Consider the following 9,294-nt stretch of genomic DNA (forward strand, 5'->3'; position numbering starts at 1 on the left):
TGAGTTGTTCTCTGCTGGGCTTGGTCTCCCTCTGTCCCCATGGTAAGCCCACAGGACTACAATAACCCTTGCAGAATATCTGTTAGAAAATGGTTTCAGGATGACTCCCTGGCTGTAATACTTGTCCCTGACTGTTGAAAATCAAATGGACAAAAAGCAGCGAGAAGGCATGAAAATTCAATAGTTTCTGTTCTTTATGCACGCACTTTGTAGTATACTCGTGAACAGGCACAGCACTTGGCTCAGCCATCTTTGCTGAAAGGTTGTTGAAGTGGCAGGGTTTTACTTGAATTATAGGATTTGTGGAGTAGCAAAGTGTAAATTAGTAAGGGTCTAACCGTATTAAGCTGGCCACAAGAGGGAGTTCTGTGACTATAATATAAGTAATGACAGGTTTCAGAGTAGCAGCCGTGTTAGTCTGTATTCGCAAAAAGAAAAGGAGTACTTGTGGCACCTTAGAGACTAACCTATCTATTTGAGCATGAGCTTTCGTGAGCTACAGCTCACTTCATCAGATGCATGCCGTGGAAACTGCAGCAGACTTTATATATACACAGAGAATATGAAAAATTTTTCTCTGTGTATATATAAAGTCTGCTGCAGTTTCCACGGCATGCATCTGATGAAGTGAGCTGTAGCTCACGAAAGCTCATGCTCAAATAAATTGGTTAGTCTCTAAGGTGCCACTAGTACTCCTTTTCTTTTTGCGAATACAGACTAACACGGCTGTTACTCTGAAACCTAACATTAAACAGCCGTGTTAGTCTGTATTCGCAAAAAGAAAAGGAGTACTAGTGGCACCTTAGAGACTAACAAATTTATTTGAGCATAAGCTTTCATGAGCTACAGCTCACTTCATCGAATGCATGCAGTGGAAAATACAGTGGGGAGATTTTATATACACCGAGAACATGAACCAATGGGTGTTACCATGCACACTATAACGAGAGTGATCAGGTAAGGTGAGCTATTACCAGCAGGAGAGAAAAAAACCTTTTGTAGTGATAATCAAGGTGGGCCATTTCCAGCAGTTGACAAGAACGTCTGAGGAACACTGGGCGGGAGGGGGAGGAGGGAGAATAAACATGGGGAAATAGTTTTACTTTGTGTAATGGCCCATCCACTCCCAGTCTCTATTCAAGGCTAAGTTAATTGTATCCAGTTTGCAAATTAATTCCAATTCAGTAGTCTCTTGCTGGAGTCTGGTTCTGAAGTCTTTTTGTTGTAATATTGCGACCTTTAGGTCTGAAATCGAGTGACCAGAGAGATTGAAGTGTTCTCTGACTGGTTTTTGAATGTTATAATTCTTGACATCTGATTTGTGTCCATTTATTCTTTTACGTAGAGTCTGGTTTGGCCAATGTACATGACAGAGGGGCATTGCTGGCACATGATAGCATATATCACATTGGTAGATGTGCAAGTGAATGAGCCTCTGATAGTTGGCTGATGTGATTAGGCCCTATGATGGTGTCCCCTGAATAGATATGTGGACACAGTTGGCAACGGGCTTTGTTGCAAGGATAGGTTCCTGGGTTCGTGTTCTTGTTGCTTGGTGTGTGGTTGCTGGTGAGTATTTGCTTCAGGTTGGGGGGTTGTCTGTAAGCAAGGACTGGCCTGTCTCCCAAGATCTGAGAGAGTGATGGGTCGTCCTTCAGGATAGGTTGTAGATCCTTGATGATGCGCTTGAGCGGTTTTAGTTGGGGGCTGAAGGTGATGGCTAGTGGCGTTCTGTTATTTTCTTTGTTGGGCCTGTCCTGTAGTAGGTAACTTCTGGGTACTCTTCTGGCTCTGTCAGTCTGTTTCTTCACTTCAGCAGGTGGGTATTGTAGTTGTAAGAATGCTTGATAGAGATCTTGTAGGTGTTTGTCTCTGTCTGAGGGGTTGGAGCAAATGCGGTTGTATTGTAAAGCTTGGCTGTAGACAATGGATCATGTGATGTGGTCTGGATGAAAGCTGGAGGCATGTAGGTAAGTATAGCAGTCAGTAGGTTTCCAGTATAGGGTGGTGTTTATATGACCATCGCTTATTAGCACTGTAGTGTCCAGGAAGTGGATCTCTTGTGTGGACTGGTCCCGGCTGAGGTTGATGGTGGGATGTTGTAGCCGTTTAGAGACACAGGCTGGGTAAGGTAACTTCTAAGTTGGTCCAATAAAAGATTTTACCTCACCCACCTTGTCTCTATAAGCAAACTGACAGTGATCAAATAATAGACAATGACCAGCATAAATGAATGCTGAAACATCGCTAAGTTTCAGAGACTTCAAAGTGCTTTCTCTAGTTCGTAAGAAACTTCATATCTATGTGTACAGAAATCATAAATAATTGATTCTCTTATGTTTCTTCAAATAAAAGCACTAGTAGAAGGAAAGAAAACTGGCTAAATTTTTGTCCAGAAACTTGCACAGCTTTGAAATTAGTTTGTTATATGTAATGTCAGAGTTGGGTTGTATTCAATCATAAGGACTGATTACGATACATAAGTGCTTAACATAGGGTTTAAAAATTGCACCGAGGTGAGATTTATCCAGTCTCTAGACATGTATACAGTACGAGCTGTAAAAATATCCAGTGTGTTTCCAGCAAACCTACATTAGTTAACCAAACCACCACTCCTCCAATCCAGCAAAACAATAAATGGAAGTAAGTATACCCCTTTCCCATAGAGAAACCACTCCAGAGCCTGTCTGTGAGAGTGCCCAGCTAATGTGTGGCTCCTTTAGCACAGCACCCTGGAATTCCCCTTACCTTCAGTGCTGCATGCAGTGATTCTCAGTGTTCTTTCTACACTTGTCTATTGTCACCGCCATGGCTCTCACTGGTAAACAATAGCATCTAGGGAGAGGGTCATGTAATGGCAAACCTCTTTGGGAGGCAGAGTGCTGAAAAAGCCTCAGAGACAATTTCTGATGTGGCTTTCAGAATGGGGGCATGCGGAGTAAGCATTAGCTATACAAATGGTTAGATCGCATGTTTCACAGTTCATCCTCTAGTGTCATTGCTGTTGGGAAGAAAGATTTGCACTCATCCTCATCATTCATCAGAGCTGTTGACATCTTTTAAGTGAGTTTAGTTCCAGTGGAAGATGCTGTACTGACAGCCCTGAGACTGATGACCTTTTTTTGTCCTCAAAACAGGAACAACCAAGTATAAGAAAGTCATTAATTAAGCATGTACAAAGAGGGAAAGTTTATCATACATAATATATTATATAGGGATCTATTTTTGTCATCAGTTCTATTGGGCAATCAATGAATATTCTGAAACATATTGGGTGATATCCTGGCTCCACTGAAGGCAATAGCATAACTCCCAGTGACTTCACTGAGGCCAGGATTTTACCATTATGTTTGTTACCTGAAACTGGGCCAGCTAGTAAGCTTAGGGAGATCTAATGACCTACCAGCGTTTGGCAGAAAGCAGCATGTTTATTATACTGATAGCTAAGCTCAAAAGAAAGGGGGAAGGGGTCACACTCATATACTCGTGCTCCCAGAACAGGCATGGCACTGGAGGTGTCAGGATCCTTCAAGGTAAGTGTCCCACAGCGCAGCGATGGACGGTGCAATGAAGGTAAGTCTTCCTGAGGCACGATGGAATGCAATGCGACAAACCACTGGCCAGGCGGTCTGGGCGAAGGGCCTTCACGGGAGGTACAGTCTTGTGAGTGCACTGCCGAGCACATGGCCCCTTCCCCTTTTAAGGACCTGCTCCTCATGGCCTGCAACTAGAGATGACTTGGCCGCATCAGGTTGGTCACACTCCACCTCCGACAGTGTCCATGCATTGGGTGTGTGATCACTGCCTAATTAGCGTTCCAGACACCTGGTCTACCTGGGAGCTCTTCTGATCTTCCAGCTACTCAAGCAGCCCATTCATTCCACAAGCATTCCAGGAAGGAGGGGGAAAGCCACTTCACAGGTATTCAAAGAGGGAGAGGAGACAAAAGGGGGGTGGGAGGAGGTGTAACAGATCTTTTGAACATACAGGTTATACAGAGCATACAGATCACTGCTGCTCCTACAGCAATGTTTATATATCATTTAAGATTGACAGGGTAGTGTAGATGAAACAATGTGCCTCAACTGTGGTTTGAAGGAGCCATTCTTCAATTCTCTGCTGAGAGTGCTGGTTGTGATGCTGGTTTTTGAAGTATGGACACCTGCCCATGAGAAGCTGAATTGAGACCAGAAATTCATTTCACCAAGGCCTCCAAACCCCTAAGAGTAGCCATTTGCAATCACTGTAATTGTGGGCAGGATTCAAACTGACACCTTACAGCAAAATGCTCAGGTGAGCAGGTACCATTCCCAACCTGCTCTCAAACACAATCCCAGGTCAGCTGACATGGGCTAGCCGCAGGTTTTTTAATTCCTGTGTCGATGTGCCCAGAGAGATCTAGGCTGCCCACATGTCAGACTGGTCAAAGCCATGTCTCTTTTTTGTATATATTGGCTGTATGCAGTGTCCTGGCCATTGCCTTCACACTGACTGGCTCACTGTGGTAGCTTTTTCTAATAAGCCTCCTCCGAGCATTGTGTGCTGCAGCCAAATAACCTGCGGCAGAGGGTAGGTTATCGCCTTCTGCTCCCTCCATCACACAGGGCAATGTGACACATGCCAGCTAGAAGCAATTTGCTCCAGGAAGTGTCTAGAAGGAGATCCCAGTGTTGATGAAGTGCTGTGTAAATGCTTGGCTGGTGGATGTTACAGAGGTAGTTGCGGACATTCTTTCTAAGTGACAGGTGAGATGTGTCTTCAGAGACATCCTTTCCTTTCACTCCTAGGTTTCAGAGTAGCAGCCGTGTTAGTCTGTATTCACAAAAAGAAAAGGAGTACTTGTGGCACCTTACAGACGAACAAATTTATTTGAGCATAAGCTTTCGTGAGCTACATCTCCCTTCATCGGATGCATCCGATGAAGGGAGCTGTAGCTCACGAAAGCTTATGCTCAAATAAATTTGTTAGTCTCTAAGGTGCCACAAGCACTCCTTTTCTTTTCACTCCTAGGAGGTTCTTGCTGACCCTTTTGTTTTGTTTTTCTTTTCTGAAGAAGGCCTAAGGGGCCTCCAGAAGGACAATGTCAGCGTGACTTCTGGTGATCATCTCCGGTTGGCTGAAGGCTGGCTGTGGTGGATGAGGCAAAATGAGTCAGAGGAATTTGTATATGTTTATTTTAAATCTTTTTAGGCCACTTATTTAAATGTTTTTCCAGTGTCACAGGACCTCTGGTTTTCTAATACCCATCACCTAAACAAACAGGCAGTTTTTAAAACCACAAACATCCACATTTTTAACAAGCTGTTTGGGCAGGATAAGGCGTATGGGCTCTTGATGTTAACTCAGGTTGAAAACCTTTCTATTGGTTTGCATAGTAGTTTCCTCCTATTCCGTAGTTCTGCCCTGTGGTTTTCAATGGTTCTATCAGAATCTGAAAGGAGCCTTAGAAATAAATTAATGGATACCTATAGTATGTCTGTATAACAGTCTGAGCATGGTTTGCTGCCTTCAGAGTTCTTCCTAGCTTCCCAGCTAGAGTCCAGTATCCTAGAGGAAGTTAAATTCAAGGGAGAGTTTACCATGAAGAAAAAACAAGGTCAGTTGCTTCTGCTTTGTAATCAGAACTGACAGAAGCCCACTGAAGTGTCTCGGTGAAACACAGAAAGCAAAGGCAGGCACTCCAGGGTGCTTGTGCAAAAGTCTGAGTAAGGCTATTACTGTATCTAAATCAATCTAAGGGATTTTAAGAGTACCATTCACCATAGTTTCTAAGTCCCAAACAAGAAGCACAGTTATTACTGGATAAGATTGGGCCACATTACGCCCTCAGGTCTCTGCTCCAAAGAGCTTACACTGTAAATAACGGGGGAAGGGAGAGCAGGGCAGTATGTGAGACTTTTTAACTGTTGCCTATTTGCTCTGGCTGATGAAAGAGTATGGTGTTACCAACCAATCCCCCCATAAAACCACATCCTCCCCTTATAGTCTTCTGAGAGAAAGCATGGCCTAGGGCTTAAAGCATAGTACTGTGAGTTGAAGTCCATGTTCTAATCTGGATTGCAGAGACTCCTTGTGTGATCTTGGGGTGCTTAGGTCTCCAATCCAGCACTCCCTCCTTTTACAGCTATCCCATTTGAGTCACTGGGATATCTAAGTGTGGAGTGCTTGCAGAATTGAGCCCTTATCTCTGTGTACCTCAGTTTCCTCATCTATAAAATGGGGGCAATAGGTAAGTATTATTATTCACACAGGGGTCATTGGGAGAGGTATTTCAAGCATGTTTAAGTGTTTTGAGATCCATGAATGGAATGTGCTGTAGGAAGTGCAAAGTATTACTAATAAACATTGGGAAAGATTCCCTCAAGTTGAGCTGTATTTTAAAGGAAACCATGTAGCACAGTGGGGTCCTGGTCCCTGAGTGGGGTTTCTAGGCACTACGAAAATACAAATAGTAGTAGTATCTGTGTATCCAGAAGATTATCGATAGTCACTCTTGGGAAATGGCAAAAGCTCCAGTGCTTGAGCCCCATAAAACAAGACTGGACAAAGAACTGGAGAACATGCTATAGAAACCTATCCGCCAATAGTTCCCTGCATAAGGACAAGATGGGACCGAATCACTCTCTTCTATTTCTATTCTTTAGCGACAGTACAGAAATAAAGCAACTGACCTTTTTTCCACTCACAAGTGAAGTCTGAGAATAAAGGATGACACAGCTTTAAAAACCTTCTGTAGAACATTTATGTAAGAAATTAAGGTCAGTCTAATCTAGCAATGGTCCATCTAAGGCACATGAGCAAATCTACAGAGACAGGCAGGACCAGTAATGTGTGTTTAGAGAAACAATGACACAGACATTGCTCAAAGACATGCTAGTTTAAAAAAGAAGGAAGAGCCGATTTGACAGTGACAGTTAGCCATCAGTAAGATGATCAAGAGTTTTAAGACTCATGTCATTGGACAATAGTAGGAAGAATTAAAGAAAATGAACATGAATGTTCTCTTTGACACTATTGTATGTATTATCTAGTGTGAGGGCAGCTACACAGGTTTAACATTCCCAGTGCCATCAGGAAGACTTCAGAGAGGTTGATTTGAGCCCTTCCCCCCTGCTCCAGGTTGTATAGCTTGTCACATGCTTTCTTTCTCTGTTGTGGGGGAGGGGGGAAGATTAGCCAGGAGTGAAAGATACAGGGGGCTAAATGTGTTTCTGGAAAGAAAAAGCATATTGAAACTGTTGGGATTTTGTGGTTCCCAATAACAACCAAATGAGTCAGATGCTCAGCAGAATCAAGGGTCTTCGATTCAATTCAACAAGACTTTATTCAATGTGCACAAACGGAGAGCCCCGGTACAAAAATCAGCCAGAGTCTCTCCAGCAAGCAGCCCCTCCCATTGCTATTTTATAGCATGTGGCAGTTGCATAACAAGTTACATAACACAAACCTCTAACCAATCATATTTAACCTTTCTATATAGGATTTGTTCATCACATGCTTATACTTCTCCACTCCACATGTTGAACCCCTCCCTTTGGCCTTTTCTAGAATGTTCCTAGGGTGGTGAGCCACATCATGCTTTTTATGCTTAAGTACCTTCTAAATCACATTTTGTTTAAAATGAACACAAGCAGACCCTTCAAAACTGTTTGCTAAGTAATATCCAGGAGAAAAGAACACTTAGAATCTAGATGTCCCTCTTCCTGTAACCAATATGTAAAAGAGGGAATTAAGACCCCAGTTAGAAATAACATTTATGACAATTCTGTAGTGTTCTTATTATTGATTAGTTTTATTAACATAGTGCTTGGGGACCTAGTCATAGATCAGGACTCCATTGCACTGGGTGCTATACAAACAGAATAAAAAGATGGTCCCTGCCCCAAGAGCTTTCTCATCCTCTATCTCAGATATCTGTTCCAGGCTTTATTGCTTTGGGTTCAAGTTTAGTACCTGGTTTACTAATAACCTTTCTAGTTATCTTTTTGAACAAAAATATCCAAGGTGTTGTTTGGAGGAAAATTCTGTAAAGCATATTCTACCCTGTCCTGATGGTGACCCTTCGTTCAGCAAGCGTACATGATATTTTACAGAGGCTAGAGATGACAGTATTAAAACTGTCCCAGCACACATGGGTGTCTTTGTAAAACATAGAATGGAAGGGTTAGCATATAAAAGCAAAGCTGGCTGGGATGGAGAGACTGTTCTCTTCTGGGATACTGGAGATTATGGGGGCTGTTGGCAACTACATTACAGAATTAAGATAAAACCAGATGAATTCTCACCTGTAATTAGTGTGTTACTGATCAGACAAGTATGTTCCCTAGGAGTAAGCCAAGAGCAAACAACACAATGGCAGCCAAGAGCAGCAGTCAGTCAATCTGTAGAAGATGACAGTTTTATGAGTTAAACCTTAGTAAGGAAGAATATCAGCCCTGCCATTTAAGGACAAGCAGATGAAATATCCACTGCTGATGACTATGGCTCCCATTCATGGTCAGAAAGACTGAAGCCAAGACACAGGGTCTCAGTGAGGAACATTGCCAGGTGGAAGGGGAGTTCTTTAGTGCAGCAGAAGCAAGGAAGAGGACACCTTCCTCTCTGGAAGGTGGAACTTATTTTGGGGCATTCTAAATCTCTCGTCTCAGGATACAGAAGTGGCCTGGCTGATCTCAACTAAGGAGCCCCTGAGCTCCCTCCTCAGCTCTCTAAGATGCCTCAACACGAGGTTAGTTCTCCACTTGGTCTTCCTGGAGAAATTAATCCCTCAGCACTAGGTATGTTGAATTTTAATCCCAAATGTTTTTGTAAGAGAAAAGAACGGTCCCTGGAACCGGCCCCCAAACATGTTAAATACAAAGAGCTCAGGCCATGTGTTATCATTTAATTATCATGTACCTTAAATATGGTACCTTTCATCCTGGAGGACCCGCAGGGGCCTGAACAATCTGATACAGGATGTCCAGAATTTACATTCAGAATGGATGAAATACTCAAGAATATTCCACAAAGAATTGCATTGCATTGCAGCCCAGATGTCATGGAAATGGACCAAATCTCCAACGTCCATGATTCTGTGGCAGTGGGATCTTTTGCCTTCCATGCAAATGCAACCACCTTTTAACTAGTCATTCTGGAGCAGTGACATTCCACAACAGATTGTAACAAAACATCAAGGGAGTGGGGAAGGCGACAGACCAGCCAGGAAGGAGGAAGGTATGAGATGGGCAAAGGGAGAACTGAGAAAGCCAAGGAAGCAGAAGAGAAGGGATCACAGCTTCACTTACCCTGCCC

The sequence above is a fragment of the Lepidochelys kempii genome, chromosome 10, assembly GCF_965140285.1.
Source record: "Lepidochelys kempii isolate rLepKem1 chromosome 10, rLepKem1.hap1, whole genome shotgun sequence".
Taxonomy (NCBI): Eukaryota; Metazoa; Chordata; order Testudines; family Cheloniidae; genus Lepidochelys; species Lepidochelys kempii.